The 12,369-nt window shown below is 42.8% G+C and overlaps 1 long non-coding RNA gene across 2 annotated transcripts in view; it reads right to left on the bottom strand.

Annotated features, from left to right (window-relative positions):
* LOC139360033 (uncharacterized) overlaps positions 1–12,369 on the bottom strand; it is a 558,829-nt gene that overhangs the window by 353,649 nt on the left and 192,811 nt on the right. For both annotated transcript variants that reach the window (XR_011616939.1, XR_011616940.1), the window contains exon 5: positions 6,405–6,535. This is a non-coding gene — a long non-coding RNA (uncharacterized lncRNA). The remainder of the gene's footprint in view (positions 1–6,404; positions 6,536–12,369) is intronic.

Here is a 12,369-nt window from a genome sequence, read left to right on the forward strand (position 1 = left end):
AGCCAGACAGTAGTTAAAGCAGTGAAAACAGATTTCATTCAGGAACTACAGTGATAGGGGAAAAGAGACCTCAATATAGAACTGGGCTCAATTCTGAATATAGCAAGGACAAGTGGGGATTTAGCCAAGGAGTAGGGTGGGTGTGAAAGGTAGGTGGATGGAAAATTACTAAGAAGAGACATCAAGGGTAGGGGAATTCTTTCTAAACTAACCTAACAAGATCTTTGCTGAAGGCAAGTCCGAGTAATCAGATATCAAGGATGGAGGATGAAGAATTTGATCAGATATCAAAAGTGATCAGATGTGGAGCTGGAGGAGCCCTTCCCAAACTTACTTAGTAGGATTCTTTTTTTTCTTTTTTTTCTGAGACAGAGTCTTGCTCTGTTACCCAGGCTGGAGTGCAGTGGCCCAATCTCGGCTCACTGCAACCTCTACCTCCCAGGTTCAAGCAATACTCCTGCCTCAGCCTCCCAAGTAGCTGGGATTACAGGCACACACCACCACGCCCAGGTAATTTTTGTATTCTTAGTAGAGATGGGGTTTCACTATGTTGGCCAGGCTGGTCTCAAACTCTTGTCCTCGTGATCCACCCGCCTCGGGCTTCCAAAGTGCTCGGATTACAGGCCTGAGCCACTGCACCTGGCCACTTAGTAGGATTCTTGATAAAACTGATCTATGAAAGTTGAGCAAAAATTGGAGTCAAAGTCTAGGCCTAGTTGAGAAGAGGTCTCAGGGGAGCCTTATCAAAGTCGAATCAAGGAGAATCTTTGTAAGTGCTAAAATAAAACAAAAGAGAGGATTATTATAGCAAATAATACTTCTTCTATAGCATTTATGCCCCCCCTTATCACTAAATTTGTATGTGGAAATCTAATTCCAAATGTGAGAGCATTTGAAGGTAGGGGCTTTGGGCAGTGATTAGTTCATGAAGACAGAGGACCTCATGAATAGGACTAGTGCCCTTATATAAAAGCCCCAGAGAGATCCCTTGCTCCTTCCACCATGTGAGGACATGAGAGAAGAGGTAGCCATCTATGAACCAAGAAGCAGGCCCTCACCAGACACAAAATCTGTTGACACTTCAGTCATTGTCTTTCAGCCTCCAGAACTGTGAGAAATACATTTCTGATGCTTATAAACCATCCAATCTATGGTACTTTGCTATAGCAGCCTGAGTGATCTAAGACAGAAAATTGATACTCAGAAGTGAGGTATTGCTATAACAAATACCTAAAAATATGGAAGCAGCTTTGGAACTGGGCAATGGGCAGAGGCTGGAGAGTTTTGAGACACATGCTAGAAAAAGTCAACATTGCTGCAAACAGATCTTTAAGGGCAATTCTGGTGAGAGCTCAGAAAGAAAAGAGATCTGTAGAGAATGCCTCAATCTTCTTAGAGAATATCTGAGTAATTCAGAACAGAATGATGGTAGAAATATGGATGGTAAAGGCCATTCTGATAAGGTCTCGGACCTCATCAGAAATGAGGAACTTGTTGGACAATAAAAGAAAGGCCATCCTTATCATAAAGTGGCACAGAACTTGGCTGGATTGTGTTCATGTCTTAGTGTTTGGTGGAAGATAGAACATGTAAGCAACAGAACTGGAAATTTGGCAGAGAAGATATCTTTAAAAGTATTGAAGGAGTGGCCTAGTCCCTTTTGACTGCTTACAGTAAAATGTGAAAAGAGAGAAATGACTTACAAACAGAATTATTAATCAATACGGAAGCTGAACTTAAAGAATTGGAACACTTTCAGCCCATCTGCATTGAAAATAATGAGAAAGACTACTCAGGAGAGAATACTAAGGGTGTGGCCAAATAACCGTCCAACAGAGATTAGTCAGTCATCTCAAAAGAAGCTACAAAAAAAAAAAAAAAAAAAAAGGCAGAGGAGTAACCACCTGCATTGCCCAACACTGCCTCCCATCACTGGCTTCACTCCCCACACTGCAGCTCCAAGCAATTCAGCCACTCCTAAGTGAGGCTTCAGTGGGCCCTAGTGGAGGTTACCCTGTATCCAGCAAAGCTTTGGGTGTGTAGCTACCTCCACCTAGATTCCAAAGGATGAACTGCCTGGAGCTGCTGGCATGGAACCCAGGTGGAAGGCCACAGGGAAGTTTGGGACCACCACAGATATACCCCACTAGGGTAATGCCCAGAACTGTGGGGGTGAGTTCCCCCAGAGACCCTAAACCTATAGAGCCTCCAGTATACAATAGTAGCCTGGGAGAGCATCAGGCACACAACTCCATCCCATGAGAGCTGTGGCAGGGGCTGTGCCCAAATTCGAGGCAACAGGGCTATCCAGAGCCTTGGGGGCCCAACCCATGTCCAGCAAAGCTGCAGAGGCAGGACTGCTGCCTCAGTGGGTCTAGAAGACAGAAACCCCACCACCGTGTGCCTAGAGAGCAAAGCATCAAGCCAAGGAGCCTTAAGGGATAATGTAATTTGCCTGTTGGATTTTAGACTTGCTCAGGACCTCTTCTTCCTTTCTTCTTTCCTATTTCTCCCTTTTGGAAGAGGATTATCTATCCTATGTCTGTCCCTCCATGGTATCTTGGAAGCACAGGACATGTTTGATTTCACAAATTCACAGCTAGAGAGGAATTTGCCTCAGGATGACTCATGCCTTGAGTCTCACCCATATCTGAATTAGATGATATTTAGAAGATAGTTTAGACTTTGGGCTTTTGAATTGACAACATGTGAGAAGTACGTGAATTTTGATGGGCCAGGGTGAAATGCTATAACTAAATATTTGCATCTCTCCCAATGTATGTGTTGAAACTCTATTCCCAATGTGATGGCATTTGGAGGTGGGGTCTTTGGGAGGTGATTAGGTGACTTGGGAATGGGATTAGTGCCCTTATAAAAGAAGACCCAAAGGGATCTCTCACCCCTTCAGCCACGTGAGGTTACAGTGAGAGGACAGCTATCTATGAACCAGGAAGTAGGCCCTCACCAAACACTGAGTCTGCAGGCACCTTAATCTTGGACTTCCCAGCCTCCAGAACTTTGAGAAATAAATTCCTGTTGTTTATAAGCTACTCAGTCTATAATACACTGCAGCCCAAATGGACTAAGATAACCCCTCTACTCCTAAGTGTCTCAAACAGCAACAGGTGAGTGAGGAGGTGTTTTGTTGGAGTCCTAGGTGGGAGAGGCAGGCTGGGTAGCAGGTGATCAAGGAGCAGTGGTGCACTTGGACCCTGGACTGCCCTGGCCTGCCCCATAGGGCCACTCCTGGCTGAGTGTAAATGCAAACTCTGCTTTGCTTGCTTGCAAGGCAAGGGATAACTCTGGCACCACAGGTTAACTAGTCTAATCACAGCAAAGGTCAGGACCCCAGTGATGGGAGCAGATCCTTCCTGCAACAGTGGAGGACAGCTCCATAGGAGAAGCAAACCAAGCCACTCTGATAGAAAGGCTTTTATGTTATAGGGTTTGAGTTTCCTTTTTTCAACCTTCCGGAAAAAAAAAAAGTAGTCAAGAGGCTGTCAGGCAGCTCAGCGTCTCCATTAGAATTCAGAGTATTCCACGGTAATTACAAAACAGCTGTAATGGAAAATTGGTAGTCAAACCCATTTTCCAGCGACTAGAACGGTGAATGGGCTCCATTATGTTCCTAATTCTCATTAACTTAATTTGCATAGGAAACAATGAAGGAATACATAATGAGGTACAGTGGGCAAGCAGCCCAGCCCTGGCCCCCATGGTGCTGGGCTCAACCCACAGTGACCCACCCCAAGGGAGGGAAGGTCAAGTGCTACTGCTGGGCTGGACTCCACTGGGCAACCTGAGGCTGCTGCCCTGAGCTAGTCCAAGACCAGCGAGGTGGAGGATGACTGCTTGCCTGTCATTTGTCCAGGATCACCTTGCTTCAGCACACCCAATGCAAATCCCATTTCTTCTCTCCACCTCCCTCCCCTACTCTTGGTAAGGCGGAAGAACTGGAGCAGAAGGAGGAGGGAACTTGTTTTTGGGTAAGCAATTCCAGGCTTTGGCTGTGTGTGCACGCATGTTTCTCCCTACAAATCTGGTTTTAATTATAATTGGCCCTGGCAAAAGAATGAGATCAGCAGCTGGGGAGTGGGGTGGGGTTGGGGTGCAGGGATAGGCCTGAGCTGAGCCCTGGGTGCTTTTGAGGAAGTGAGGACAGCAGAGCCTAGCTCCAGTTTTGCTACCCTAAGCCATAGTGACCACATCAGACCAGGTCTTTGCTGGTGGATTAAATGGAACTCGACGTAAGGTAGAAACAGGTCACAGCCAAAGCTCAAAGCTCAATCAGTCAGCTGTGACAGTAGTGGAAAGCCAGAAGTTCTTTGTGTTCTCTATTTTAACAAATAAAATTACAAACCAAAAATAAATAAATAAATAGTGGTACATTCTACTCACAGTGAATTTAGGCATCTATGCTATTTTAGACACTATACTGGACTATCTCAATGAATCTTTACAGCAAAACTGCCAGATAAGAATTATATCAATTTCACTGACAGGGAAACTGAAGCTCAAATAATGTTATATGCTGATTGTTTAGCTCTTCACAGGCAAAGCCTGGTCTTATGGATCAGCTAGTCCAGCTAAGCTGATGCTTCCCAGACTTTCTAACTTCACGGCACTCACAGAAAATGATCATATTTGCATAAGGTACTCAGGGTGAAGGAGAGAGAATGTGGAACCTGAAGAAGCCCAAACTCCACTTGGTTGAAGGGTCAATATTTCAACCCACATGAGTTGGAAACCTCAAGTCTAATTCATAGGAAAATGCTGGCCCCTTCCAAGAGCTACCAGGAGGGTGTATATGCCAGCAATATCCCAACAGTGTCTCATTTGATAAAACAGAAATGTCTGAAATACCACTTCTAGTTTGGGTTAATTATTGCCTTCCTCATACTTCTCTTTTTAAATGCATATCTCTGTAGGTGATGTATAATATTCATCCCATAAAGAAATGCAAGGTAAGGAGCATTTACCTCAAAGTAAGAGACCCAGATTCGTTTCCTAATTCTGCCACTACATAGCTGAAAGAGTTATGCAATTCATTTCAAGGGAGCTGGACCAGATAACTTTCCTTCTCTTAATGCTCTGCAAAGGTACCTATGTAGGCTTTTGTCTTGAGGTGAGAATGGGAATGGGTCAGTGCTGCGCCAAATGCTGAAAGAAGAATGGCATAGGCAAAGTGAATGAAAACAACTTTTTTTCCCCAAAAATTAATCATTCCCAGCTGCTCCACACCAACCCTATTATCCTCATCATCTCCAACAGCAATTTCCTGAGAATGTACTAAGTTCTGGGCATCACACATATATGGTTCATAATCCCTGTAACAACACTATGAGATGGGTTTCATCATCACTGTTAGATAGGGCACTGTCACGATAAGTGGTTGAAGCCACACATCTGGGTGTTGCACCTGCTCTTCGTGTGCTTCTCTGTCTCACCTCCAGCCTGCACTTTCTTTACTTTTCGCAACAACTTGCTGCCTCTCCTTTACCTCCCTCTGAGCCTGGAGTGGATGACATGCTCTCCAGCATTTCAGTGAATTCTTGATGCTCAGGGTGAATTTGGGAGCACAAGCGTGTCTCATCTCATTGGCTCCCAATCTCATCCTCAGAGACACTACCTAGATCCAAAATGACTGGAAACTATTTAAGCAGAACTTTTGGTTGACTTGACCAATTGGATTGGTTCTTCAGGTGCCATAGCCATGCATCCCAGACACAGATACCCTTGACAACCAACACAGCAATCCCTTGTGTCCAAGGCCAAGGAAAACAACTAGTCTTCATTCATGTGCACAAACTCCTGTCTTTCTGTTTGTGCCCACCAGAAACCAGTTCATACAGTGCTCAGTGTTTGCTGGTTAATGAGTTGACTTACTGCCTTTATTAATAACCAAGACTAGTTCCTCTTTGCCTGATATGTATAATCATTTTAGCAAGAGTTGTAGATAATTTTACATTTCTCCAGTTTGTAAAGCACGTTCATATTTTCCATCTAATTCTTCACATTTTTCCTCAAAACTGCTTGCTTGGGACTAGGCACTGGGAGGTGGACTTCTTTCTTGATGCCAACCTCATGGCTTAGGGAGTTGCTGTAGGATATGGCAGGAAAAGCCCAAGAGACCAAGTTCAATGTTCTAGTGTTGTCCAATTTCATCCCTGATTTTAAAGAGAAATACCAGCTGGCCTATTTAACCAAGGACCAGTTCCAAGCAACTCCCACTCTCAAATGGACTGGGTTTTAGATTAGTTTTCCTGCAGGTTCTCCAAGCACTGTCCCTCACTTCCTATATATAAGAGAGCAAAGCTGAAGATGTGCTAGAAAGATTCAGGGCTGGTTTGTTTGTTCCCTTCTTGGGTTCACTCAATGTCACTTACACACAGACAAAAACCCACTTGTGGCTGAAGTCTCCCACGCAGAGTTGCAGGCACGCAGCGTTCCCTCAGTAAAGTGCCTCTTGCTGTGTTCCCGGGAACCAGCACCACGCCACACAGCTCTGCCAACTGCGTCACTTTTAGATTCTGGGCTTTGAAACCAAATAAAAATTGATATGTGTGTAATCACATTTGTTTAATTAAAGTAACACATCTGTGCAGTAAATATTCCAGCACGAGCTGGTCAATAGCAAATCCTCAGCATGTACAGTAATAATTGACTAATGTAATTAAATGCATGTCAGAGTTTTAAAAGAAAATATAATGAGATTTCATCATTTTATATGTACAGGTAATTAGTTCTTAGGAATGTGAGTAAAAGCAAATTATCTACAGATTTGAACTATCAGCAGATAATTCAAATGACCTAGTTTGGGAGAGAAAATGGTATCTAAAAACTAGAGAAATTTAAACCAAAACAAGCATTTTTTTCCTATTAAATCAGAAAGCTACATTACAAAATGAGAACGAATAATTTTGCTTAACATGTTTTCATGGAGCTTTTCTCTTTGGATGAGTTGTGCCATAGTGAGGGCACCAGGTTGGAGTGAATTCTCTCCTGGCCTCCTGGTTCATGCTCCTCTTCCAGCTGTCTAGGTATCCAGGAACTTCCTAGCCCCAAGCTCCGGGTCATTTTAAACAAATCTTTCTTTTGGTTTCTTCTGTGTTTAAGGAGCACCTCCTGCTGCTTCTTAACAGTTCCTGTTTCGTCCAAGAGTTATCATCCAAGTTCCTGGATAGCACGTGCACAGGGCTTGGGAAGGGCGTTCCAAGAGTAAGGGAACAATATGAGCAGATGATGCAAAAATAGAGAAAAGTACATGTCCTGTTTGGGAAGCAGAGAGGAGCTCAGTCTGGCTGGGGAAGAGTCCAGTAGAGCAGAAGGAGATGTGGCTGTCAAAATAGGCGAGAATATGATGGGCAGAGACTTGAATATTGGCCAAGAAGTTTGAGCATCATTCTCTGAAGGCCATATCAAGTTGCTGAAGATGCTGATTTTTGCTACTTCACTCAATGCTAATCATGCCAAATGCTTCAAAAATCTCAGCACTCAAATATAAACTAGCTGCTTGTAGAAACAATCAAGTCCTCATCACCAAAACCTGGTCATTTTGACATTAGGGTTATTTTTCTCCACGATGAAAGCTATCTGTACACTTCTCTCTCCCACTGGGTGATGGCTTAATTTCTTTCCCTTCTCTAAACTCCTGCAAATGTTGACACTGCCACCTTAATGGTCCACCTTAGTGGCTTATCTTAGCAACTGTAGCTCTGGATTGTAAATCATGTCTTGTGTGAGTTTTATTGCCATAGTCAGACTAAGCATGGGCAAGGACAGCATGAGCCTATCCTGCCCATGTGAATTTAAATTTTCCATATGTATACAAAGGCTGTTTAGCTTCATCTTTGCTGCCACGATTCTGTGTCAGGAAATAGCAGTGAGAGAACAGAATGACCATGATAAATGCAAGATTTGGCCATCGTTTGATATGCCAGCCAGATGTTCCTCACTAGTTGGAGGGCAGAAGCTTTGTGGAGTTTCATGGTTAGTGGCTGTACTGAGGGATATGCCACCCACTCCCTGGCTTGCATCCCTTGGGATTAGAGCCTTCCTTCTCTGGGACAGTTTGTGCTGGTGCATCAGTGACCAGAACTAAGCATCAGTGTGGGCCCATATTTAGAGCTTAATAGTTGGCAGTTAATAGTTCCTACAACAGCAACAAAAAATGCAATAACAATAGTAATAAAGAGGAAACCTATATATTAAAAGACACAGGCATATCAACCAATAACAATGTATTTATTTAACAAATAACAAGTAACTTATTTTGATCAAACAAACTGAAAATTCTACATATAAAAAATTGGAGAAATAAAATCACTTGCTAGATATTTGTGCATAAGGAATTTTTAAGTTTTAGGTGTAACAATTATGTCATGGTTTTAACCTGTCCATCTTTTTCAACAGAGCCCTTACATTTTAGAGATACAAACCAAAACACATACAGATGATAGGATATAATGATGTCTGCATTTCCTTCAGAATAATCAAAGAGAGGGAGGAAAAAGGAGTCAGTAAGGTTATGAATGAAAAAAAGAATGTACTGATAATTGTTGGAGCTGGGAAATACATACTAGGGCTCACTATACTGGTTTCTTGACATTTATATATATTTAAATTTTTCATTTAAAAATTGATGATAATTCTGATTTTTAGTTAGCCAAAGAGAGAAGTCCTTTTGGGTTGTTAATTTATGGCTAGAGTTTGAGGATGGACTGAGGCTGAAGCTCTGGGTTCCATTTGTGGCTAGGGTTATACATTTATAATTTATCAAGTATAGAGCAATCTATGACCAAAGAAAGAATCCAGGAGTGGTCAGACAAAATATAAAGTGGATGATCATGATTATGGGGTAACTTGGGTCTGGTCTTGGGCTCAGTCTGTGGCCAGCCTTAGAGATTGGTCCAAAGCTGGAATTAAGAAGAAACTGTAGCCAAAGTAGGAGGTCATTCTTTCTGGAATTAAAGATGGTCTATGCCATCAATTACAGAATTATATATTTCCAGAGCTAAAATTCAAACATGTGACCAAATGGAAAGGAAGTTTTAGATTTTCTCTGTGGTGACATGGGGTGGATGGCATGTTGGGTCTGGTATGACATCGTATCAGTGATTGACAAGATTTAGAAGCCAGTGTGTTGAAGTCGGGATCAACTGTGAATGACTTCAGGGAGCTTATTTGTGACTGGGGTTAATGGAGTCTACAGTTCAGTTTCTCACTGGGGTTTTGAGGTGGTTTTACACTATAGGATGCACAATTAGTATTACTTGAGGAAGGAGGGTATCTAAAAATGTCACTAACTAGGCCCTAGCTGAGGCCACTGATCCTGGAACTCCGAGGTCAGGGCCAAGACTTTGATGAGAAGCCCTAAGTTACAGTGTCACAGAGTGACCAAACTAAGGTATCCTTTATATCTGAAGTTAAAAGGTGTTCTGTGACTAGAGTTGCAAGTGTAAGGAGTTAGTCAGTGGCTACATAATAGAGAAATATGTGGGCCTCCAGAATGATGCAGCAAGTCTACTTTTTTAGCACTATGCTAATCCTGGGGTCCTGATTCAGACCACCCAAGAAGCACACATAAATAATGTGGTGCCTTGATTTAAAACAATGCTTCTGACCTACCTATGTAGCACATATTGGAGTATTTTTACCTGAAACAAGTATAGGTTTCTCCACTGAGAAGACCAAGGTCTAGAGCCTATCACCATTCAAGATCATGGATAAATGGTCCATTAGGAAACCGAACCTCAGATCATGGCTTCAATTGATTCCTGCACCAGCCCACTTAGCTAACTCACCTAGCAAGACCTTACCAACAACCCTATATAGAGTAAAATATATGATAAGCAATGGGGCTGAATGGAAAGAAAGTCACGAGTATTATAAATTTAAATGATAGAAGGAGGGTCTCTTAGTCCGTTTAGTGTTGCCCTAACAGAATGCACAAGGCCAGATAATTTATAAAGAAAATAAGTTTATTTTGCTCATGATTCTGATGGCTGAAAATTACAAGATTAAGTAACTGCATCTGGTGAGAGTCTCCTGCTGCTTGAATTCACGGCGGAAAGTGGAAGAGGAGCCAGCATGTACAAAGAGATCACATGGGAAGAGAAAATTCAAGGAAGTGAGACTCCTTTTAATAACCTGCTCTTATGGGAACTGATACAGTTTGGATGCTTGTCCCCTCAAAATCTCACTTGGAAATATGATTTCCAAAGTAGGAGGTGAGGCCTGGTGGAGGTGATTTGCATCATGGGGCCAGATCCCTCATGAGCAGTTTAGCACCATCCCCTTAGTGATAAGTGAGTTCTTTCTCAGTTAGCTCACAGGAGATCCAGTTGTTGAAAAAACTCTGGGACCTCCCTCTTCTTTCTCTCTTGCTCCTGCACCCACCATATGATGCCCTTACTCCCCCTTGCCTTCAGCCATGACTGTAAGCTTCCTAAGGTCTCACCAGAAGCAGATGCTTCCTGTACAGCCTGCAGAACCATGAGCCAATTAAATCTCTTTTCTTTATAAATTACCCAGCCTCAGGTATTTCTTTACAGCAATGCAAAAATGGACTAACAAAGGAATTAATTCATTCCCATGAGAACTAAGACTCACTCACCCACAAGGGAGTACATTAATCTATTCATGAGGAATCTACCCCTATGACCCAAATGCCTCCCACGAGGCCCCGCCTCCACACTGCGTACTGGGGATCACATTTTAACATGCGTTTTGGTGGGGCAAACGACATCCAAACCATAGCGAAGGAAGAGACGAAAGATGTGTCTCCTACTTTTCCTTAATTAGTAAATGCTTTCTTAAAGAGGCAAAATTCTGCAACCCAACATGTTGCTACGGATTCCATTTAATTAGTCTATGACATGCTTAATGTACGCCTATTGTTTGTACCCAGGAGGGTGTCTAAGTCATAGCTCTGTTCATAAGAAGCTTGTAACCTAGGACAGCAGGGGCTCAGAGTGAGCTGAACAGGAAAGACATGAGAAATGATGTGAGTGGACTAGGTTGCAACACCACTAGGTTGATGGTCCCTGTTGGCTCATGGTTCTGTAGGCTGTACAGGAAGTCTGGTGCCAACATCTGCTTCTGGTGAGGCCTTAGGAAGCTTATAGTCATGGATGAAGGCAAAGGGGGAGTAAGTGCGTCACATGGCAAGAGCAGGAGCAAGAGAGAGAGAAGAGGCAGGTCCCAGACTCTTTCAAACAACCAGATCTCCCGCAAACTAATTGAGCAAAACTCACTTATCACCAAGGGGATGGTGCTAAACTATTCATCACTATTCCAAGGCTCCAAATGGTCTTCCAGCATCTCATTAAGAAGAAGAGTTAATCACTGTTTCCCTCTTAGACGACTTCTGGGACTAAGAACTGGTCAGAATGCTTTTTACACCGATCCTGAGACCACCAGAAGCACATTATAGTTCCTTTAAGGTGGCCTGCACTCTATTGAGATCCTGACCTGGGTTCTGGCAACACTGAGAAAAAACACAGAGAAAAGGTAGCTATAGGATGAAATGTTCCAAGAGAAGGAGCTCAGAGAAATGGTAGGTAAGGTAGGTTGACTAGTGTCATTAGAGATGATAAACACTGTAGTTGCCTACCAAATGCTATCACTTTTCCTTCCTACAAATAGAATTCCAATTTAATTCAGGGAGGCAAAGCACTTAGTTTCAAAGACCATTTCCTGGCCTTCCTTGCTATTAGAGGTGATCATGTAACAATGTAACTAATGAGATATTAGCGAAATTCTGCTGGAGAAATACATAAAGCACTCCTTCCTCCTTTACACACATCCCAAGTTCCAACGCATTTTTTTCTTGCAGCAAGGACAAGAGTATTGAAATCACCAGGTGATACACAATAACATCCTTGAATCTGTTCCAGAATTGGATACACTCTTCTAAATCATTCTTCTCCAGCCAGTGACAAGGAAAGAGGCATTTTCTAGGTAGGAACGTCTTAGTCTATTCACACTGCTATAACAAAATACCATAAACTGAGTTACTTATAAAAGTTATTTACACGGTTCTGGAGATTGAGAAGTCTAATATCAAAGAGTTGCAGATTTAGTGTTTGGTGATTGCCTGTTTTCTCCTGGCTTGAACCTTCTCACTCTGTCCTTACATAGTGGAAGCGACGAATGAGCTTTCTTGGGCCTCTTTTATAAGGGCACTCATCCCTTTTATAAGGGCTCTGCCTTCATAATCTAATCACCTCCCATCTCTTAATAGCATCTCATTGGGGTTTAGGATTTCAACCTATGAATTTTGGATATTCAGACCCTAACAGAGCCACTACTAGGTCTGTGCTAGAGCCTTGGATGGTGCTATGACCCCACCATGCTAACCCGAGCCAT

Source organism: Macaca nemestrina, chromosome 19 (genome assembly GCF_043159975.1).
Source record: "Macaca nemestrina isolate mMacNem1 chromosome 19, mMacNem.hap1, whole genome shotgun sequence".
NCBI classification, from domain to species: Eukaryota; Metazoa; Chordata; class Mammalia; order Primates; family Cercopithecidae; genus Macaca; species Macaca nemestrina.